At 37.9% G+C, this 25,197-nt stretch overlaps 1 non-coding gene across 1 annotated transcript; it reads right to left on the minus strand.

Moving 5' to 3' along the window:
* Positions 1-9,016: 9,016 nt before the first annotated feature.
* On the minus strand, positions 9,017-9,123 carry LOC131177727 (small nucleolar RNA R71). Its single transcript, XR_009147055.1, has one exon. It is a non-coding gene; the product is annotated as a small nucleolar RNA R71 (small nucleolar RNA).
* Positions 9,124-25,197: the final 16,074 nt, after the last annotated feature.

The raw sequence follows: 25,197 nt of genomic DNA on the forward strand, positions 1-25,197 counted from the left end.
AAATAAATAGGAAAAAGTATTAAAACTCTGCAATCAGATCAAGGAGGAAAATTGTAACACCCTCATTGTAGCAATTCCGTACATTCTACTGTTCCATTGACCGATGTCGGTCCAGACAGTTAGAACGTCTGGAAAAATATTTAGACTAGAGTGAGGAGTTATAAATAACTCAAATAATGGTAAGAAAAATTTAGGAAAATTTTTAGAAATAAAATACAACTAAGTTAAATGAGCCGGTGCCCTAGCGATGGGTAACCCAGTGGGAAGTTGCGGTCCTCGCAACTAGGAGCCCTAAACCCGGGAGAAAATTCATGAAATAATTTTTGGGACTCCAGAGAAGAGTCATTGAGGTTTCTATGGCATTAGAATGCCAAGAAAAGGTTTAGAAAAATTTTTAGATCAATACAGACGATTTTGGCTCAATAAGCCAAACGGAGGGCATTTTGGTCATTTCGTCTTCGGAGATGATTTTTGACCTACTTATCCAGTTAAGTAAATAATTATTATAACATAAAATATGAATAAATATTGTTAAAAATTGAATTGAAAATGAGTAGAAAAGAAAAGAAAAAGAAAATGAATTAAATGGGAAATATAACATCACATGATGTCCTTAAGAAGGCCTCCACCAATTATAACTCAACAAGCCAATTAAAAAGAGATAAAATGGGAAAAAAATGAAAACAAATTTTGCCATTCATCTTCTTCTTCAACCGTTTCTCCCTTTTCTCTCCTTTCACCATTGTTATTCCAAACTTCTCACTAGAAATTCTCTTGAAAAATCACCATAAAACCTCACACTCTCTTCATAAAAAATTTCTCTTACCACTAAAGCAAGACTTGGGCAGCAATTAAAAGAAGAGAAAGTGGAAGAAAGTGAGGTGTGAACAAGCTTAGAAAATCACCAAAGAGGTTAGTGTTGACACCATATTTTGGCCGATCACCGAAGTTAAGGGACTTTAAAATCGACTCCTATCCGACGTCCTTCGATCACAAATGACTTTTCCGAACACATCGATTGCTCGATCATGAAATAAACCAATCCCACACTTAGTTAATTGTTTTCTGATCTCTTATCAGAGGGGTTCGAATCAGTGTCGGGTCTCTGGACCATCCAGTCTTGCCTCCGATCTCTCTTTACAAATATTGTGGAAATTCATTTAGCTAATGTTAGGATCGGGCTTCTCACCTGAATGTCCCAGATATTCCTTCAAATAAAGTTAAGGTTTCTGTTCGGTCTAATGATGATCCCGACCTCAAGAATTCAAATTAAGTCTTTCCAATTCTAATGTTCTAAAGTTTTACCCGGTGTTTGGTCATGGCTTAGTCCGATCTCATGCTTACGAGTGATGTCTTTCTGATCTCTTATACTTAGGTTAATAGTTGCTTTAAAGTTTAATGTTCTAATACGTTCAAACAATCAATTACTCAATCGAATAAATGAGATCGGTTAGCCATGGTCTTCGGATCGGACAAACTTCCTAAATCATGGATCAGCTAATGGCAATTCATTTAGGGATCAGATCGGACATGCATATCAGAGATCGAAAAAATAACTAATAAAACAAAAATCTTCAAATAAAATATCATTTCATTTCCAAAAGATCGGATCACATCATCTGGGCGATCTCAAGAGATCGGATTACATCATTGGGGAAATCTTTAAATATCGGATTACATCATTTGGGTGATCTCTAAAGATCAGCACTACATCTTACCTAATAATGGCCTATGTCAAAGCCTAGTCTTATGGCTGAATCAAAAGATGTGTTTGATCAGAAAGCCAGCCACAAGTATTGGATAGATATGCAGCTCAGATAGGGTGACTATGACTCTCATGATGGTGAGCGGAGTCATCGTCGATGTCATCGACCAGAACCGAGCTACAGTCAGGACGCCCGATGTGGTGAGGGGCCAAATGAACTTCAAGAGGCGGTCACCGACATTAAGATTGAAATTAGCAGTCCTCTTGCCCGAGATCGGTTCACCGATTATATCGGTAGACCGATTCGAGATTGGTATGATCGTCACTTTCGATCTTGATCGGTAAATTAGTCCGGTTCCCTCATTGTCATTAGATGTTATCCTCATGGTTTTCCGATTGTCGGGATCATAAATTTTCAGGCGAAAGGCGAAGAAAATAGATGAAAAAAGATCAAAAGTAATCACCATAATCAGAAATATTTCCAGAAAAACTAGAATTGGAGAAATGGAGAAACTGAAGGAGGAGAGTGAAGTATGAAGGGGATTTCTTGTTGGTGTATATATATAGGGCTTGAGCATTTATTGAATGCAGAAACCGAAGCTTATGCATCAGTAACTGAAGAATTAATTGCTTTGACCAAGGCAGGTCATATAACAAGAAATGATCTAGAATGGGAGAGATCGGGGAATGAGAAAGAAGCTGATACTAGAGAGATCGGAAAAGGAGAAGGTCAATATAGGGAGAGCGGAAGAAAAAGAGATCGGAAAGCACAGAGGGATTAAAATAACTTACAATCAACTCTCTTCATAATCAGAGTCGAGTTAGTTAAAGCGTTGCAGGCGGATCAAATCTTCACCGCACGCCTCATCTGCAGAAAAGCCCACCTAGCTGACAGATGCCAAAATAGTTACGATAGTCCTGTACACCTTGATCTCTGCCATTGATCATACTTGTAAGGACGGACCCGGAGCCCTTGGATCAAAAAGCAGACGATAGGTCCGGCGCTTTTTATTCCTAGCCCTCGGATCCATCTTGTAAGGCAAGACCCTGAGCCGTTGGATTAAGAAGAGAAAGGACGGATATTCTGAATAGGATCCCAGCCATCCATTTTGATTCTCTTTAATTCTCAGACATCAGATCATGTCCCTTTGAATCTAAACCCTTCGTCTCCCTAGGAGAGATCCTGACCCTTCATTAAAAGCACCCATTCCCTATAAATACCTGCATGCAATACTGTAGAAGGGACGAACAAAAAAGGTGGTGGTGATTATAGTGGAAAGGCTCTGAAATTTAATTCAGTCTTGCTACTTTGCCGTTCTAAGCTTTCATAAAATCAAAAAACTTTAGAAACTAGTTTTTTTAAGTATCTCCATTGAAGGAGTTTTGGACCCTGAAATTCTTCATTTTCAGTCTATTCATTACTCTACGATACCATTTTTTTGTTCAGTTTCGTCTTCATCACCCTAACATCAGCATATTATTCTCCAAGCTTGATCTCATTCCGACCCGATTATCGTTGCTTCAGCTCAACTGCATTCTGACCTAGTTCCCGTTATTTCGAAGTAAGCATTAGTCCCTGGACTATCAGCTTTCAACTCTACAATTTTTGTGGTCCCAGAGTTAGTTCAATAGCCTCAACCTCCCATAGGTAAGTGTCTAAACTGTCACTTTACCGAATGCTCATGTTTTATTTTCTCTACTTTTATTCTTGAAATTTCCATTAAGTTCAGTTGCACTAAAAATCCCAACGTAGATTATTCAGGTCGATAGTTATTTCTTGAGCTTACTACTTCTATTCATTCGTAAACTTTATTTATTTCTTCTTAGTTTTCATTTCCTTCGAAAATAGGTGTTCTGGTTGTGGGCAAATTGTAGGTAACTTAAAAAAAATATTGGTAGAAGTATCTTAACGTGAAAGTTTTCGAACAAATAAAAATAACAAAAGGTTGAATAGTAGATCAGAGGAAAAAGTTATGAGGTCGGGCTACTAAACGAGCCCAGGAGATAGCATAATAGAGCGGGAATTGAGATAAGATCGGATCTTAGACTAGTAACCAAAAGAGATCGGATATCGCCAGCCAAAGAGTTCTGACAAGGCGATCGCATAGAAGATCGGTGAAAAGTTTAGTCTTGTATCCACCCTCTAGTTATAAAGCATCAGTGGGTTAAGAAAAGCATTGTGCGGGTTTCTGGCGCCCTCAGGCGCTAGAATCCTTAGTCCAAAGTCCTTACGGTATGTGATCATAACAAACACCCTAAGAGATCGGGGGAGAGTTCTTACCTAATTCTCATTTAAATAAAACATGGAGATCAGAAGAGAATTCTTATCTGAGATCCTTTATTTAAAACTTTAAATCGAATACTTTAAGAGATCGAGGGAGAGTTCTTACGTGATTCTCATTTAAATTAAACACGGAGATCGGAGGAGAGTTCTTATCCGAGACCCTTTACTTTAAACTTTAAACTGAATATTTTAAGAGATCGGGAGAGAGTTCTTACCCGATTTTTGCTAAAATCTTAATAATGTACGCGGAGTTGAGAGGAGAGTTCTTATCCGAAATCTCCCACTTAAAACTCTAAAAAAAACATATCTAGAGATCGGTAGAAACTTCTTATCCGAGCTCTCTTAACAAAATCCAAATTAAAATAACATAACTCCAATACACAAGATAACTTTACTCGACACCTATTCACTAAAGGGCCATCTCACGAACTCGTGTTCTTAGGCAACCCAAAATAAGTGAAATATCAAATACTCCTTTATTACGCACAAAGGATTAACATCATCATTATCCCAACCCTCTAATTATCTTTTTAATTTATGAAGAGCCTAACATTAAATCTGGTTACCCTCGTTGAGGGACGAGGCGGGGTGCCTAACACCTTCCCCGCCCATGTACGGACCCCGAACCTAGAATCTCTTTTCTCTTTTGAAGTGGTTTCCTTTTAATTTATTTTCACAAAATGGTTTTCTTTAATTTCCCTCAAAATTAGAGTGGCGACTCCTCACTTTTCCCACTTCAGTGAAGAGCTTCGTCCAGGCGACCCCAAAATACCTTACGACAGCTTGGCGACTCCACTGGGGACATTGAGCAAGCTTAGAAAATCACCAAAGAGGTTAGTGCCATATTCTTTGCTTTTACATCTTTCTAAACATGAATTTAAGCTAAGTTAAGTTGAAAATTTGATAAAAATTGAATTAATGAGGCATGATTATGTTCCATGAAATTTTGGCAGCCTTGACATGAGTTAGGGTTAGGAGAATTCTTTGATTTAAAGTGACATATTAGCTGCCCCTAGTATAAATTATATGATTAGTATAGCAAATTAGGAGTAAGATGCATGAATTGGAGGCTTAGTCAATTAGGGTTAGGGTTTTGAAATTTAATTTTGGTGGTGGATGAAAATGGACATAAACTAAAGTTGTAATGGTCAATCAGTAACCATTTGGCTATGTTTGATTAGGAAATGAAGTGATTTGTGCCATGGGAATTGAGGTTATGTATGCTGTCCAGTGTGCACTGCAGGTCTGGATGTGAGTCTAGTATATTTGGGCAGCTGTAATTTGAGTTGTATAGGTTCAATTGGTGTAAGGCCAATTAGACATGAAACTAGACACATAATGGTACAATTTTGGTGAAGAAACCCTACCCAAAAAACTAATCCAAGTTGACCTAAAAATTATCCTAATCCGGGTGACCAACATGCTATCCCTGGAAAATGACTAAATGAACAGTGTTTGTTCAAATGGTCATAACTCAGTGTAGAAAAGTTCAATTAATCTGAAATTTTACCAGAAGAAAGCTAATACATAGCCCTACAACTTTCATGACCATAACCTAGTCAAATTGCCAACCAAACCTAGGTTACCAACCGCAGAACCAAATTGCCCGAATTGCAGGTGCAGTCATCCGGCCAGTTATGGTAAAATGACCATAACTTAAGCTACAAAACTCCAAATGGAGTGATTCAAAAAAAGAAATGTAACTAGACACAAAGGAACAACTTTCAAGAAGACAAATTTGTCAAATTCCTACTGTACAAATGACCAATGGAACAGTAAACCTAGGGTATGAAATTTGAAAATTGTAAAGTAACCAACACTAAGCTTTGAAATGGTATTGGCAACCAATACCAACAACTTTAGAATGCAAAATGTGGTATCTTGGTGAACTTAGGTTCAATAAATTTATTATGTATTAAAAAGTCAACAATTTGAGTGAATAGTAATACAAAGACCCAAAGTGTAAGAGCTAAATTGGTAGAGGAAATTAAGGTATGGAATTTAGAATCCATGAGATGTTCATGGATTACTTGGAATAGAAATAGTAATTCACCTAAATGACTTAATGAACATTTAAGTTATGTGAGAATATAGTTAAGATTTGTATTCCCATTATTAGTAGGTCTAATAAAACATAAATAATACCACTTGAAATATGAAATGAAATTAACCTAGATGGATTGTTGAGTATGAATGGGATGAGGTTTACATTAGGACTTATGTTTTCATTACAAATAAGAAAATAACACCTTGTATGAGTTATGAATTCATATAAATATTGTAATGAATAAATGAATCACATGAAAATATGAATGGAACATTAGTTTTCTTTATGAGAGAAAGGAAAAATGTTTTTAGTACAATGGTACATGAACACCATTATTGTAAATTGTGATCAATAAGAATGATGTAAGGAATGCATGAATATTATGATGAATGTATAAATTATGGAATTTGTTATGAAATAATGAAGTCATAAAACACAATATATTAATATTTAATGATATTATGTGCCCTTGTATTACCTAGACATGTGTGTCAGATTGGATAGATTGGCATGCCAATAGGGTATTATTTTAGCAGTACTGTGAAAGGCTTTATATTGGTATTCTTGACTTTATGCCCGTATTCATGGCTTTATGCCCGCACCCATGGCTTTTATGCAAATTATATGTTATCATGGCTTTTAGCCATATTGATGTTATCATGGCTTTTTAGCCATACTGATTGCATACGTGGTTGACGTTCTGCGTCCCATGGTATGTGATACACTTGAATTGTACAGATGTTTTTAGGCACATTTGCATTCTAAATCGTAGCATTTAGGCAAGTATTTTCATGCATAGTAGTTGATTTCATTAGTTTTCATAAATTCTGTTGCCAAGCCCTTAATTCCATGTTTCCTGCATTATTTCAGGTGTTTGGGTGAAGCCCCAAAGGATGGGAGTGCAAAAGAAAGCTTGGAAAGGTAAAAAGACAAAGAATTGTTACTGATACAAAGTACACGGGTCATGTAAACCAAGCCCCAGACCCGTGTAACTCCCTGCCAGATGAAAGTCAAGAGAATCGATGAGAAACACAAGTACATGGGCCGTGTAAGTAAACCCGCGTAATCTGCAGGGACCCGTGTAAGTCTCTGCCGGGCCCAAGCTTGAAGAACCTTATGGAACAACAGTACACGGCCCGTGTGATCAGGCCCGTGTAGTTGGCACAGACCCATGTAACTTTCGGTGCCAAAACAAGACCACGCGATTCTCCTCCAGCAAGTTACATGGCCCTACTCTGCGGGACTCGTGTAGTGACACACGGGCCATGTACTATGCTGTAGCCTGTTTTCTAACTCAAATTTCCCCTCCTGTTTTCTTATTCGAACGAGACTCCTAAAGCCTTTTGGACTCAAAATGACCTAACCCTAGAGCAACCAATATAAATAGAGAAGAAAACACTAGAAAAAGAGGTCAGTCATTGTCATCGGGACTGCTATTGAAGGTTGTTGTTGTTGGACTCTACATCAGTACTAAAAGAAGTTTTCCAGCTGACGCTCCACAAGATCAAAGCTGCAAACTCTCTTTGGTTCCTTCGCTTCATCCCCTTAGACAAATTTTTACTATTTATTCCTTTTGCATAACTCTCTTTTTATTGTTTTTACTTTTTATCATGACATTTGCTGAACTCACCATGAGTGAGTAGTTTTCTTATTCTAGATTTGGGAGAGTAGCTCTTGTAATTATTATTATGGATGAACACTAAGTTTTATTTATTGGATTCGAGATTCATTTCTTGATTTAATTTCTTGCGATCTTAATGCATGCTATGTGTTGGTACCCACTTAGTTACGATCGTAGATGTTAATTGAAGGACTGAAAGGTGAAGATTAACATTAGAAAATCAAGATCTTGAACCTAAGAATTCTGACCTAGACATAGGCTGATACCTTTGTGGAACCTAAAAATTGGTCAAAGGTCTTAAAGGATTTTAATTAATTTGATCACCACGAAAGTAGAGTTCGAGTTAATTAGAATACACCCTAGATGCCTTGAGAGAGGATTTAGGATAGCTTAGGACTGATTTCCATCAAGGAAAACGATCCTCCATTCAGTAAATAAACGAGATAACATCCCTAGTATGATTCAAGTGTGAAATCTTAATTCCAGAGTTGCTTCAAATAAATAATTTTGTTTTAAGTTTACCATTTTAGTGTTTAAAGTTAACAAACTTCATTCCCTAAGTATCCAAAAGCCTAGACAGTCAAGATTTCCATGTAGATTGGTACTTGCTAAACAAAATTCCTCATGGGAACGATACTCTAGTTATCACTTTTTTACTTGTTAGCGATACGTGCACTTGCGGTGATTGCAAAATAGCAAAACAAGTTTTTGGCGCCGTTATTGGGGAATTTTGGTTTTAGTAATATCAAGCGATAGGCGATTTAGCTGATTTAGGCAATTATATTTATTATTTAATTTTATTTTACTAGTTGTATTTCTTCTCTTTTCTCTCAGGTGCCCGATCTGGTATATGACCAGAACAAAGCCAGAAGAAATCTTGGACTGTGATCCAGAAATAGACAGAACTCTGAAAGCCATCAGAAGGGAAAGGAACATCAAAAGCACGGTCAAGGAGATCCCGAAATCCCAACCATGGCTGATAATAATGACAAACCAAAACTCTTGAGAGATTACGGAGCTCCATCTGTCCAAGGATTTCAGCCCAGTGTCACTAGACCCACAGTGGAAGCCAATAACTTTGAATTAAAACTAGCATGGCTCCAAATGATTCCACAAACCCAATTTGCAGGTTCACCAACAGAAGACCCACACTATCACCTCCAGTGCTTTCTTGCCCTATGTGATACATTCAAGATGAATGGAGTGCCTGATCAAGCAATAAGACTCAGAGCATTCCCATTCTCCCTTCAGGACAGAGTAAGGAAGTGGTTACTTTCTCAACCGGCTGGAACATTCACTACCTAGGAAAACCTCTCTCAAGCTTTTCTAGCAAGGTATTTCCCACCTGCAAAAACCGCAAAGCTGAGGCTTGAGCTCAATATCTTTAGACAAAAGGAAGGAGAATCACTCTATGATGCATGGGAAAGATATAAAGACCTATAGAGGGAATGTCCACACCATGACATAGAAGATTGGCTATTGATGCAAAATTTCTATAATGGATTACTAGCCTATACAAGGAGCACAGTCGATTCAGCTGCAGAGGGTGATCTAATGGAGAAAACAGTGCCACAAGCACTTGAACTTCTAGAAAGGGTTGCATACCATAATTATGAGTGGTCAAATAAAAGAGAAAATGCAAGAAGAACTGCAGGGGTCCTGGAAGTAGATGCCCTAAGCATGATAAATGCCCAGTTTGATCAGCTCACAAAGAAACTCGAAAGAATGCAAGCCAACGCAGTTAGTACAAATAGTCAACATGAGGACAGCTATGGAGGAGGATACATGAATTCAGAATACAGCAATTTCAATGAACCTACAGAACAGATGAACTATGTGAATAATGGAGGAAACTTTAACCAAAGGCAACCAAACAATCCGTATTCAAATACTTACAACCCTGGATGGAGAATGTCACACCTTACCCCTCTGTAAGGCATAACATGATCTCGTAGAATACCTAATGAACTACCGAACTTCACCTACCAATAACTCATTAAGTACCCTACAAGGGATTTTAAAACCATTTTCTTACTTTTTGGGAGTGGTGAGCATTCTAGTAGGAATTAAAAACTTTTAATTGAAGTTTCAAAACTAGTAAAAATTTTTGTCCATTTTTATTTGTCCGCAAAATTTTAGAAAAATTTCGGCAGAGTGCCATTTATATTTTGAGAAAACAGTTCTTTAAAAACCTATAAAAACACTTCCAATAATTGTTTTCACAACTCCCAACACCAAAACAACTCAAGTCAACACAATTCAATTTAAGTCCACAATTCAACCAAAGTTTGTCATCTCAAATACTTCATAAATTCATTCACATTGCATATGATGCTCAATTTACAAATACAGATCTTAATTTACAAAAAGAAAATCCAAAATAACAATATTACAAATTACGGTACAATTGCTCAACTTTACATTAATACATATGACATTAAACTATTTACATCAAAATAAACTATAAGGGTATAACTAAATACCCGTACAAAAGCCTCCGTGTAGTCCCAAAAATCAGTAGCTCACTATACTGCTTTTTCCTTGTTTCTATCTGCGACAGCAAAAAAAGCTATCGCTGAGTATAAAAATACTCAGTGGTGCATAGTAAAATACAAAATGCGTAATATAAAATATTTATGAACAATTCATAATTCAAAAATCTCACAATCACATTTCACAATTTTTCAAATCACCGTTACAGCAAATCATAATTTTCAAAGCTTAATATAACACAAATTTAATCAAACAATTTAATAATCATAGTGTTGCCAATCAATAACACAACTTAGGCCATAACACAAAATTTCAGAACATGCCGTGTGTATATCACGACAAGGCAAACTCACCCCACTAATCGAAATCAATGAGGGAGGTGGCTAGTGTAACACCCCTATTTGTATAGCCTAGTATATTTCATTATTCCGGTGATCGGTGTCGGTCTGAAAAATTAAGAGGATTAGAACCATACTTAAGACAACTAGAGAAGCCATAAATACAAATAATTAGTAATTGCCAATTAGTTAAGTATAAATAAGAAAAACAGAACATAAGAGGTTAAACGAGCCGAGAGTCACGGTGATGGATGACATTCTTGGGAACGACTGCGAAGTCGTTTTAAACTCAAATTTCGAAATGTAAAATGTGACGCTGCGGTCCTTAGGACCATTATAAACACAGTGGAAAAGAGAAAATCATGAAAAAGAACGTAAGCTACCAAATAATTAGGTCGTGAGCGGAAGAAATATTGGATTATTTGCAAACCGGGATGAACCGGCGAGGGGCAATTTGGTCAATTGACCCCGAGAGCTGACTCCTGACCTAACTGTCAAATAAAATCGGAGAAAAGAAAATTTCAGAATCGAGAATTAAATTAAAGAACTAATAGAAAAAAAAAAAAGAGAAAAAGAAAAAGGTGTAGGGAGATGACATCATCCATGACATCATGCATGATGCCATAAGTATTTTAATTAAAATTTTATTTAATTGGAATTTATGGTCTTCCATAAGCTTAAATAGATAAAAGAAAAGAAAAGAAAAAAAAAATCTAGAGTCATCTTCCTACTCCCATTGCTACCTCACTCTCTCCCTAATTCCTCCATGAAATTTCTCCATTTAAGCTTACACTTAAGCTTAATTTTCTTTACTCAACCTTAATAACTCCCATAAAAACCTCACTAGAGCTTGTTATTGCTACTTAAGAAGAAGATTGAAAGAAGAAAGAAGAACAAAAGATAGAGATTTGGAGTCCTAAGAAAGGTTAGTATGCTAAATTTTAATTTTCTGCTTTAAGTGCATGTTTAGTTACTTAAATGAATTTAGAAACTAATGTAATGAAATAAAAATATGTGGGGAGGACCAAACTAAAATTTCAGTCAGCTTGAAGGGGAGTATGATTTGCATGGTTTGATGGATTTAAATGAGTTTATGGACCTCCATTAGTTGAATGATTATGGTTGAGAACTTTGAAATTAGCTAATTGCAATTAATTAGTGTGATTAGGGTTTGAGACCTAGGGTTTTGAGGCAAAAATTTGGAGAAATGAGTAAATGATGTCTTTGACCTATTGTGAAGTGAAAAATGGTCATTTGTGACCAAATGAGTTGTGTTGGAATGGTTGGAATTGAAGCTAAATTCGGAGGGAGTGTGGTCATGCTGCTGGCAGCATGACCAAGTCAACTTTGAAGGACCAAAAATGAAATTTTACAAGTCCAATGGATATGGGACCAATTGGGGATGAAAATAGACATAAAATGACACAATTTTCATTCAGGAACCATGCCCAAAAAGTGACCAAAACCTAGTGAACAAATTGACCAAAGTTGGATAAGTGCAGGCTGCCCTGTACAAACTGACCAAATGAACAGTGTTTGTTCATTTGGTCATAACTCGAGCTAGGCAGGTCCAAATGACCTGAAATTTTACCAGTGGTTAGATGAGATATAGACCTAAAACTTTCATGAAGAACACAAACCAAAATTCTGCCAGCAATCAAGTCGTTTGGCCACCCCAAGTTGGTGACCCAAAACTGCCAGCACCAAAATGGCCCAGAAAATCTGGGTTGTTTCCAATCCGGCAGCCATGGTTCAAATGGCCATAACTTGAGCTACAAAACTCCAATTGGGGTGATTCAAAAATGAGAATAAACTTAAGACAATAAAGAACATTTTCTATGAAGGAAGTTTTGCCAAATTCCAACAGTAAAATTACCAATGGAACAGTGCAACTAAGAGCACCAAAACTGAAAATTTGACAATTTTGGCAAAAGGACTTAAGCGTTGAGAAAATGACCAAAACCAACAAATTTAATGACCAAAATGTGGTATGTGGGTGAAGTTGGAGTTCCCATACCTATTAAGCCTTAAAAAGTCAACAATTTGACTTGAATAGTGTAGTGAATAGTAACCCGAAACACAAAAATTTCGAGAACGTCGAATTTAGCACATTAAAGCTAGGTAAAAGTGAAGTTAAATTTATTTTTGGATTTATGCTAAGTTATGGTACTGAAACACTGTGAAATTATGTGTTTCAGCTGAAAAAGACTTGGAAGCTCTATGAGACTGAGTTAAGACCTCGAGGCGACTCATGTCAGGTCTGTGCACAGTAATTTTTATTTGAATATATGATTCTTGAAAATTTGATTTTTTTTTAGTTAATTATGAATTGTGTTGCCATTTATGGTTGTGAATATGCCTTTGAAAATTTACCAGATTTCCAATAAATTATTTGAATAAATTGATTTGAATTGATTTTGTGTTCACACTTAGCATGACAGTATCACACTATTCCTCCTCCATTTATGGGGTTGAGATCGTTTATTTTCCTCCCTCTCTGGCTTGCCAGTTGAGGTTGAGATCGGATGAGTACTCATTAGCTAGCTAGCCACCTCCCTCATTGATTTCGATTAATGGGGTTGAGATTGCTTTGTCGTGGTGTACAATACGGCATTGATCGGAAATTTTGTGTCATGGCTTAAGTTGTGTATGATTTTGGCAACACTGTGTTTAATAAATTATTTGACTAAATGGAGTTGTTATGAGCTTTGATATTTGTGAAATATGATTGAGAAGTATTCATATTGTGTTTCATCAATGAATAATATATGTATTGCATTTTAAATTTTTATTGGGGATAACTGATTGGGGATGAAAATAGACATAAAATGACACAATTTTCATTTATGAACCATGCCCAAAAAGTGACCAAAACCTAGTGAACAAATTGACCAAAGTTGGATAAGTGCAGGCTGCCCTGTACAAACTGACCAAATGAACAGTATTTGTTCATTTGGTCATAACTCGAGCTAGGCAGGTCCAAATGACCTGAAATTTTACCAGTGGTTAGATGAGATATAGACCTAAAACTTTCATGAAGAACACAAACCCAAATTATGCCAGCAACTAAGTCGTTTGGCCACCCCAAGTTGGTGACCCAAAACTGCCAGCACCAAAATTGCCCAAAAAATCTGGGTTGTTTCCAATCCGGCAGCCATGGTTCAAATGGCCATAACTTGAGCTAAAAAACTCCAATTGGGGTGATTCAAAAAGGATAATAAACTTAAGACAATAAGGAACATTTTCTATGAAGGAAGTTTTGCCAAATTCTAATAGTAAAATTACCAATGGAACAGTGCAACTAAGAGCACCAAAACTGAAAATTTAACAATTTTGCCAAAAGGACTTAAGCTTTGAGAAAATGACCAAAACCAACAAATTTAATGACCAAAATGTGGTATGTGGGTGAAGTTGGAGTTCCCATACCTATTAAGCCTTAAAAAGTCAACAATTTGACTTGAATAGTGTAGTGAATAGTAACTCGAAACACAAAAACTTTGAGAACGTCGAATTTAGCACATTAAAGCTAGGTAAAAGTGAAGTTAAATTTATTTTTGGATTTATGCTAAGTTATGGTACTGAAACACTGTGAAATTATGTGTTTCAGCTGAAAAAGACTTGGAAGCTCTGTGAGACTGAGTTAAGACCTCGAGGCGACTCACGTCAGTCGTACGTGATAATTTTTATTTGAATATATGATTCTTGAAAATTTGATTTTTTTTTAGTTAATTATGAATTGTGTTGCCATTTATGATTGTGAATATGCCTTGAAAATTTACCAGATTTCCAATAAATTATTTGAATAAATTGATTTGAATTGATTTTGTGTTCACACTTAGCATGACAGTATCACACTATTCCTCCTCCATTTATGGGGTTGAGATCGTTTATTTTCCTCCCTCTCTGGCTTGCCAGTTGAGGTTGAGATCGGATGAGTACTCATTAGCTAGCTAGCCACCTCCCTCATTGATTTCGATTAATGGGGTTGAGATTTCTTTGTCGTGGTGTACAACACGGCATTGATCGGAAATTTTGTGTCATGGCTTAAGTTGTGTATGATTTTGACAATACTGTGTTTAATAAATTATTTGACTAAATGGAGTTGTTATGAGCTTTGATATTTGTGAAATGTGATTGAGAAGTATTCAAATTGTGTTTCATCAATGAATAATTTATGTATTGCATTTTAAATTTTTATTGTGCACCACTGAGTATGTTTATACTCAGCGATAGCTTATTTTGCTGTCGCAGATAAGAGCAAGGAGAAAGCAGCAGAGTGAGCTGCTATCGAACTGTAGACCACATCGATCATTTTGTACGAGTATTATTTTATACGCTTATAGATAATTTTGATGTAAATATAGAAATGTTGTATGTATCAATGTAAGTTGAGCAGTTGTAAATAAATTTTAATAATATTTTTTTTTTGATTTCCTTCTGTAAATTCATAATTGTACTTGTGAATTTCATGTTTTATGCCTTGTGAATGAAGTATTAAATATTTTGAGATGATGAATTTTGATTTGGATTGTGGAATTACTTTGAAGTGAATTGAATTGAGTTGATTTGAGGTTTATTGGAGGTTGGGAGTTGTGAAAAATTTTTGGAAGTGTTTTCGCAAGTATTTGAAGAACTGTTTTCTCTAATTACAAACGAAACTTTGTCAAAATTTTTATAAAATTTGCGGCAAAATTAAAATAGACAAAAATTTTTACTAGTATTTAAACTTTGAATAAATGGTTTTTAATTCCTACCAAAATGCTCACCACTTTCAAAATGTAAGAAAATTGTTTCAAAATCCCTTGTAGTGTACTTAATGAATTATCGGTGGGTGAAGTTTGGTAGTTCATTAGGTATTCTACGGGATCATGTTATGCCTTACAGAGGGGTAAGGTATTACATGTTTTAGTGGTATCAGAGCATGGTTTTTCAATAAATTTTGACTATGTGTATGAATATTTTATTGATAAGTACAACTGCTCAAGTGTCTTTAATTGATACATATGACATATTTACATCATGAATATGCACTAACGGAGGTCAACCTCCATGTGTTTGATCTCAGGAAGTAGAAAATTTGGGAAAACGGAATGGAAGGAGGAGATCATTCCGAAGAACAATCTGTTGAGGCTGAGGTTCAAGGAGAAGCCCCAAAGACTCCGAGCGTGAGTGGGTCACCACTCCAGACCGCAGCTTCCTCGCCGCTTTATACAGAGATGGTCGCGTTCTTCCAAAGAAATGGCGGGTAATGTGCCACCCCAAGTTCAGATGCAAGCACCTGTAGCACAACCACAGCCCTCAGCTCGGCAATATGAAAAATTGATGAAATTTGGGGCCACCGAGTTCAAGGGCACTGTGGATCCACTGGAGGCAGAACAGTGGTTGGAAAGAATGGAACGGGTTTTCAGAAAGCTGCAGTGTACGGAAGAGATGAAGTTCGAGTATTCTGTTTCCTTGTTGCAAGGGGATGCATATAAATGGTGGAAGACCATCCCCCATAGCCTAGTTGAGCCACCTGTGCTGAAATGGACAGACTTCTTGAGGGAGTTCCGACAGAAGTGGGTTCCCGATGCATATGTGGATATGAAGTTACAAGAATTCTTGAGTTTGAAACAAGGGGACAGAACCGTAGCAGAATATGAGAGAGACTTTTCAAGGCTAAGCCACTATGCTGGAAGCTCTATGCTGGAAGCTTAGTCTCCACCCCCAGAGATAGATGCAAGAGGTTTGAGTCCGGGCTAATGTAACACCCCCGTTTGCATAGCCTGGTAGATCTCACTGTTCCGGTGACCGGTGTCGGTCCGGACAATTAAGGGGATTAGAACCACACTTAAGACAACTAGAGAAGCCATAAACACAAATAATTAGTAATGTTCAATTAGTTAAGTATAAATAAGAAAAACAGAACATAAGAAGTTAAACGAGCCGAGAGTCACAGCGATGGGTGACCTTCTCGGGAAGGACAGCGAAGTCGTTTTAAACTCAAATTTCGAACTGTAAAATGTGACGCTGCGGTCCTTAGGACCATTACAAACACAATGGAAAAGAGAAAATCACGAAAAAGAACTGTTAAGCCAGTCAAATAATTAGGTCAGGGAGCCGAAAGAAATATTGAATTATTTGCAAACCGGGATTAACCGGCGAGGGGCAATTTGGTCAATTGACCCCGAGAGTTGACTCCTAACCTAACTGTCAAATAAAATCGGAGAAAAGAAAATTTCGGAATCGAGAATTAAATTAAAGAACTAATAGAAAAAAAAAGAAAATGAAAAAGGTGCAGGAAGATGACATCATGCATGATGTCATAAATCCTATAATTAATAAATTAAATTAAATGGATTTTTTGGGTCTTCCATAAGACAAAATAAATAAAAGAAAGGAAAAGAAAAAAAAATTTCATTGTCTTCTTCTTCCCTTCCAAGACGTTCTCTCTCTCCCTTAGCTCTCTCTCTCTCAAACTCCATTGAAGCTCCCAATTTAAGCTTCATACACCCCAATTTAACCATAAATTCCCCTAAAGTCCTTAAGTAAATCTTACCCTTAGACCTAGATAAACACTTTGGGAGCAAGAAGGAAAAGAAAACTTGGAGAATTGAAGAATTAGGAAATCTACAAATTGAGGTAAGTGCAATTTCAAGTTTAGATTCTTATTGAATTCATGAATTTAAGTTTATGTGTGATGAAATTGCATTAGAAATAAAGGAAATCATGCTTAAATAAGGGAAGAAAGAATGTGGCAGCCATGGAACCCTAAGGTTTTGATGGTATTTAGTTAGGTTAAACATGAAAGCTTGGTGAATAGATGTTATATATGTGAATTGTATATTTAGATTACATGAATTGTGAAGATTGGACAAACTTAGGGTTTTGGACATTAGGGTTTAGAGACAAAAAATGTGAAAAACTTGTAAATGGTGTCTTTGACCTAATGTGAAGTGAGAAATGGTCATTTGTGACCTAATTAAGTGAAGTTAAATTTATTTTTTGGATTTATGCTAAGTTATGGTACTGAAACACTGTGAAACTGTGTGTTTCAGCTGAAAAAGACTTGGAAGCTCGGAGAGACTGAGTCAAGGCCTAGAGGCGATTCACGTCAGGTTTGTACACAATAAACCTTATTTGAGCCTTTTGTCATTGAAAAATTGATTTAGTGTGATTTATGAAAATTTTAAGTTAATTATGAATTGTGTTGCCATCTTGTGAATGAAATTATGACTTTGGAAATTTATTGGATTTCTCACGAATCATTTGAATAAAATGTTTGAAATTGATTTTTGATTTACACTTAGCATGACAGTATCTTATTATTCCTCCTCCATTTATGGGGTGAGATCGGTTATCTTTCCTCCCTTTCTGGTTTACCAGTTGAGGTTGTAGATCAGATGAGTACTCATTAGCTAGCTAGCCACCTCCCTCATTGATTTCGATTAGTGGGGTTGTAGATTGCTTTGTCATGGTGTACAACACGGCATTGATCGGAAATTTTGTGTCATGGCTTAAGTTGTGTATGAATTGGTAACACTGTGTTTATTAAATTATTTGACCAAATTGTGTTATTACGAGTTTTGATAATTTGTGAAATGTGATTGAGAAATATTTAAATTGTGTTTTGTTAATGAATGATTTATGTATTGTATTTTAAATTTTTATTGTGCACCACTGAGTATTTTTATACTCAGCGATAGCTTGTTTTGCTGTCGCAGATAAGAGCAAGGAGAAGGCAGCAGAGTGAGCTGCTACTGATATTTTTGTACGGGTATTGTTTTATACCCTTATAGTTATTTTGATGTAAATATTGCTATGTTTTATGTATCAATGTAAAGTTGAGCAGTTGTATAATAAATTGTAATAATATTTTTTTTTGAATTTCTTTTTGTAATTTAAGATTTGTATTTGTGAATTTCATACTGTATGCACTGTGAATGAAGTTATGAAATATTTTGAGATGATAAACCTTGGTTGGATTGTGGAATTATTTTGAAGTGGATTGAATTGAGTTGACTTGAGATTATTTGAATGTTGGGAGTTGTGGAAAATTTATTGGAAGTGTTTTTCACAGGTTTTTGAAGAACTGTTTTCTCAAAATATAGACGGAACTCTGTCAAAATTTTTATAAAATTTGCGGAAAAATTAAAATGGACAAAAATTTTTACTAGTATTTAAACTCTGAATAAATGATTTTAATTCCTACCAAAATGCTCACCACTTTCAAAATGTAAGAAAATTGTTTTAAAATCCCTTGTAGGGTACTTAATGAGTTATCGGTAGGTGAAGTTCGGTAGTTCATTAGGTGTTCTACGGGAACATATCATGCCTTACAGAGGGGTAAGGTGTGACATGTTTTAGTGATATCAGAGCATGGTTTTGCAATGAATTTTGACTATTTATGTGAACATTTCTTTGATAAGTACAACTGCTCAAGTGTCTTTAATTGATACATATGACATATTTACATCATGAATATGCACTAACGGAGGTCAACCTCCTTGTGTTTGATCTCAGAAAGTAGAAAATTTGGGAAAACGGAATGGAAGAAGGAGATCATTCCGTAAAACAATCTGTTGAGGCTGAGGTTCAAGGGGAAGCCCCAAAGACCTCGAACGTGAGTGGGTCACCACTCGGCTCCTACTCCGACCGCAGCGATTCCTCGCTCGGTTTATGCAAAGATGGCTGCGTTTTTCCAGCAAATGGTGGGAAATGTGCCACCCCAAGCTCAGATGCAAGTACCTGTAGCACAACCACAGCCCTCAGCTCGACAATATGAAAAATTGATGAAATATGGGGCCACCGAGTTTAAAGGCACTGTGGATCCGCTGGAGGCAGAACAGTGGTTGGAAAGAATGGAACGGGTTTTCAGGAAGCTGCAGTGTACTGAAGAATTAAAATTTGAATATTCAGTATCTCTTCTCCAAGGGGATGCATATGAATGGTGGAAGACCATCCCCCACAGCCTGGTAGAACCTCCAGTCCTTACCTGGTCAGACTTTTTGAGGGAGTTTCGACAGAAGTGGGTCCCCGTTGCTTATGTGGATATGAAGTTATAAGAATTTCTGAGTTTGAAATAAGGGGACAGAACCATAGCAGAATATGAGAGAGACTTCTCTTAACTGAGCCATTACGCTGGAAGTTTAGTCTCCACCCCCAGAGACAGATGTAAGAGGTTTGAGTCCGGGTTAAGGCCGAATCTGAGAATGCAAGTTGTGGGTTTTCGACATCAGAATTTCTCTGAGTTGATCTCATAGGCCCTGGAACTGGAAAGGATAGAATCAGAAGGGGCAGTGAAGAAGGGTACACAAAAGAAAGAGAAGACTAAAATAATTACTGGACAAGCACCTGAGAGTGGTTCTGGGAAGAGAAAACAATCTGGAGGATCTAGCTCTCGTAGATCTGGCAGAGGCAGATTCTCTGGTCAAAGACCACCCCGGTCTGGTCAGCAGACCCAGCAAGCACCCCGAGGAGCTCTATCAGTACGACAGTGTGAAACTTGTGGTAGAACACACGGTGGGGTGTGTTTCAAGGCCACTGGTGCATGTTTTAACTATGGAGGGAGCGGACATTTCGCTAAGGATTACACTAGTCCGCACCGGTCTGAACCTTATGCTACATCTGAAGGATCAGCCCAAGTCTCTGCACCTAGAGGATCACAGCCAGCTGCTAGAGGTAGAGGCAGAGGTAGGGGTCCTGGTAACACTCCTGGAAGTCAAAGCACTATTAACCAGCCAGTACCCAGTGGCGCACCAGTCAGAGTGTATACCATGCGTCAGAGGGAGGAAGCTGAAACATCAGACGTAGTAGCTGGTATTTTCTCCATCCTTGACCAAGATGTACATGTGTTATTTGATCTTGGCTCCACACATTCATATGTTAGTGCTAGTGTGATGTGTTCTACTGCTATTCAGTGTGTACCAATGGATTATGATGTGCTAATAACTAGTCTATTAGGCCAGGAGGTCAGGGTAAATAAATTATATAGGGATTGTCCTTTGGTGATCCAAGGACACACTTTTTTGTCTGATTTGATTGAAATGCCCTTCAGAGATTATGACATTATCTTGGGCATGGATTGGTTAGCCAGGCATCATGCGATGATTGACTGTAGACTGAAGACAGTCACTTTTGGTCTTCCTCAGTATGGTGATGTAGTAATACATGGGGAGAGGCAGTTATTGCCTTCAAATATCATTTCAGCTGCACTGGCCAGAAAAATGATTAGGAAAGGGTGTGAGGCGTACTTGGCACATGTAATAGACACCCAAGTGGATAGTCCAGCATTGAGGGACATCCCTACTGTATGTGACTTTCCGGATGTATTTCTTGATGAATTGCCAGGATTACCTCCAGAAAGAGAAGTGCAGTTTGAAATTGATGTTATGCCTGGTGTGGACCCAATCTCCATAACGCCATACAGAATGACACCAGTAGAACTAAAAGAATTGAAAGTACAGTTGCAAGAGTTGCTTGACAAGGGCTTCATCCGCCCTAGTGTGTCACCTTGGGGAGTGCCGGTGTTGTTTGTAAAGAAGAAGGATGGCACTCTCCGGTTATGCATTGATTATCGGCAGTTGAATAATGTAACAATAAAGAATAGATACCCATTGCCCCGCATTGATGACTTGTTTGATCAGTTGAGGGGTGTACCTGTGTTCTCCAAAATTGACCTGAGATCAGGTTATTATCAGCTGAAAGTACAAGAGCAGAGTATTTCTAAAACTGCCTTTAGAACCCGCTATGGCCATTATGAGTTCTTGGTCATGCCATTCGGGTTAACTAATGCTCCGACTGCTTTTATGGATCTGATGAACACTATCTTCAGACCATACCTCGACCAGTTTGTTGTGGTATTTATTGATGATATATTGGTCTATTCAAGGAATGCAGAAGAGCATGATAGACATCTGCAGATTGTACTATAGATTTTGAGGGAGAAACAACTATATGCCAAATTGTCAAAGTGTGAATTTTGGCTGAAGGAAATATCTTTCTTGGGGCATGTAGTATCTGAAGAGGGCATCAAGGTAGATCCTAGCAAGATAGAAGCTGTCCTTAATTGGAAGCCACCCAGAAATATCACAAAGATTCGCAGTTTTCTGGGTTTAGCTGGATACTACCGTCGTTTTATGAAGGGATTCTCTATGTTGGCATCTCCATTGACCAAGCTGCTTAGAAAAGATGTGAAATTTTAGTGGACCGATAAATGTCAACAGAGTTTTGATGAATTAAAGAGATGTTTGACTGAGGCTCCAGTCCTGACTTTACCTACACCGGGTAAAGAATATACAGTTTACAGCGATGCTTCTCACAATGGGTTAGGTTGTGTGTTGATGCAAGATCGGAATGTCATTGCCTATGCATCACGCCAGCTAAAACCGCATGAGAGGAATTATCCGACACATGACTTGGAGCTTGCAGCCATTGTATTTGCTCTTAAGATCTGGAGACATTATTTGTATGGGGAGAAGTGCTACATCTACACAGATCATAAGAGTTTGAAGTATTTGGGCACCCAGAAAGAGCTGAATTTGAGACAGAGGAGATGGTTAGAGTTAATAAAAGACTATGATTGTCTGATAGACTATCAGTCAGGGAAAGCTAATGTTGTGGCTGACGCCTTAAGTCGCCAAACTATGGCAAGTCTGCAGGTTACTCCTTTGTCTTTGGTGCATGAGTTAAGATCATTGCATGCCAGCTTAGAGATTAATGATGATGGACAGACAGCAGTTGCATGGCATATACAGCCAGTGTTGATTGATCAGAACAGAATGGTTGTTCAGAGTGATGAAAGGTATCAGAAGCTGTTGGAAGAAGTCCGGTAGGGCATCAAACCAGAATTCTCAATCAGAGATGATGGTCTATTGCTACACCAGGGCAGAGTATGTGTTCCTAATGATGTTGATTTGAGACAGATCATTTTGAAGGAAGCACATGAGTCTCCTTTTGCCATGCACCCTGGTGGTACAAAAATGTATAGAGGGCTAAAGGAGCATTATTGGTGGATGGGTATGAAAAGAGATGTGACAGAATTTGTTTCCAAATGCCTAACTTGTCAACAAGTGAAGGCAAAGCATCAAGTACCCACTGGGTTGTTACATCCACTACCAGTGCCAGAATGGAAATGGGAGAGAATAACTATGGACTTTGTGATGGGACTTCCGAGGACACAGAAGAGTCATGATGCAGTATGGGTCATTGTTGACAGACTAACCAAGTTTGCTCATTTTTTGCCAGTCCGAATGGACTACAGTTTAGAAAGATTGGCCAAGTTGTACATTGATGAGATTGTGAGACTGCATGGAGTGCCAGTATCCATTGTATCAAACAGAGATCCTAGGTTCACTTCTAGATTCTGGGGTAGTCTTCAGAGAGCCCTAGGAACTAGATTGAACTTCAGTACTGCATTCCACCCACGCAGAAGATGGCGGTCGACAGGTAATTCAGATTTTGGAGGATATGCTACGGGCTTGTGTGATTGAGTTTGCGGGCAGTTGGGATACACACTTGCCTTTGATTGAGTTTGCTTATAACAATAGCTACCAATCAAGCATTGGGATGCCTCCATATGAAGCTTTGTATGGCAGAAAATGCAGAACCCCGTTGTGTTGGGATGACGTGGGTGAAAGAAAGATGATTGGACCCGAAATTGTTCAGCAAACTGAAGAAAAAATCAGAGTGATCAGAGATCAACTTAAGACTGCATCAGACCGTCAAAAGTCCTACATTGATTTGAAAAGAAAAGATATTGAGTATGCAGTGGGTGAGAAAGTTTTCCTCAAAGTTTCTCCTTGAGATTCGGCAGTCAGCTGCTAGAGGTAGAGGCAGAGGTAAGGGTCCGAGTAACACTCCTGGAAGTCAAAGCACATTAACCAGCCCGATATCGATGGCGCACGATCGGAGTGTATACCATGCGTCAGAGGGAGGAGGCTGAAACATCAGACGTAGTAGCTGGTAATTTCTCCATCCTTGACCAAGATGTACATGTGTTATTTGATCCTGGCTCCACACATTCGTATGTTAGTGCTAGTTTGATGTGTTCTACTGCTATTCAGTGTGTACCAATGGATTATGATGTGCTAGTAACAAGTCCATTAGGCCAGGAGGTCAGGGTAAATAAATTATATAGGGATTGTCCTTTGGTGATCCAAGGACACACTTTTCTGTCTGATTTAATTGAAATGCCCTTCAGAGATTATGACATTATCTTGGGTATGGATTGGTTGGCCAGGCATCACGCCATGATTGATCAGAGATCAAGATCACTTTTGGTCTCCCTCAGTATGGTGATGTTGTAATTCATGGGGAGAGGCAGCTATTGCCTTCAAACATCATTTCAGCTGCACTGGCCAAAAAAATGATTAGAAGAGGGTGTGAGGCGTACTTGGCACATGTGATAGACACCCAAGTGGGGAGTCCAGCACTGAAGGACATTCCTACTGTATGTGACTTTCCGGATGTATTTCCTGATGAATTGCCAGGATTACCTCCAGAAAGAGAAGTGCAGTTTGAAATTGATGTTATGCCTGGTGTGGACCCAATCTCCATAACGCCATACAGAATGGCACCAGCAGAACTAAAAGAATTGAAAGTACAGTTGCAAGAGTTGCTTGACAAGGGCTTCATCCGCCCTAATGTGTCACCTTAGGGAGCGCCGGTGTTGTTTGTAAAGAAGAAGGATGGCACTCTCCGGTTATGCATTGACTATCGACAGTTGAATAGAGTGACAATAAAAAACAGATACCCATTGCCCCGCATTGATGACTTATTTGATCAGTTGAGAGGTGCAATTGTGTTCTCCAAAATTGATCTGAGATCAGGTTATTATCAGTTGAGAGTACAAGAGCAGAGTATTCCTAAAACTGCCTTCAGAACCCGCTATGGCCATTATGAGTTCTTGGTCATGCCATTTGGGTTAACTAATGCTCCGGCTGCTTTTATGGATCTGATGAACACTATCTTCAGACCATACCTCGACCAGTTTGTTATGGTATTTATCGATGATATATTGGTTTACTCGAGGAATGCAGAAAGCATGATAGACATCTGCGGATTGTACTACAAACTTTGAGAGAGAAACAGCTATACGCTAAATTGTCAAAATGTGAATTTTGGCTGAAGGAGATATCATTTTTAGGGCACATAGTATCAGCAGAGGGTATTAAGGTAGATCCTAGCAAGATTGAAGCTGTCCTTAATTGGAAGCCACCCAGAAATGTCACAGAGATCCATGATTTTAAGGGTTAGCTGGATACTACCGTCGATTTGTGAAGGGATTCTCCATGTTGGCATCTCCATTAACCAAGCTGCTTAGAAAGGATGTGAAATTTCAGTGGACGGACAAATGCCAGCAAAGTTTTGATGAATTGAAGAGATGTTTGACAGAGGCTCCAGTCCTGACTTTAACTACACCGGGTAAAGAATATACAGTTTACAGCGATGCTTCTCACAATGGGTTAGGTTGTGTGTTGATACAAGATCGAAATGTCATTACTTATGCATCACGCCAGCTAAAACCGCATGAGAGGAATTATCCGACATATGACTTGGAGCTTGCAGCCATTGTGTTTGCTCTTAAGATCTGGAGACATTATTTGTATGGGGAGAAGTGCTACATCTACACAGATCATAAGAGTTTGAAGTATTTGGGCACCCATAAAGAGTTGAATTTGAGACAGAGGAGATGGTTAGAGTTGATAAAAGACTATGATTGCCTGATAG

Source organism: Hevea brasiliensis, unplaced genomic scaffold (assembly GCF_030052815.1).
Source record: "Hevea brasiliensis isolate MT/VB/25A 57/8 unplaced genomic scaffold, ASM3005281v1 Scaf75, whole genome shotgun sequence".
In the NCBI taxonomy this organism is placed as follows: domain Eukaryota; kingdom Viridiplantae; phylum Streptophyta; class Magnoliopsida; order Malpighiales; family Euphorbiaceae; genus Hevea; species Hevea brasiliensis.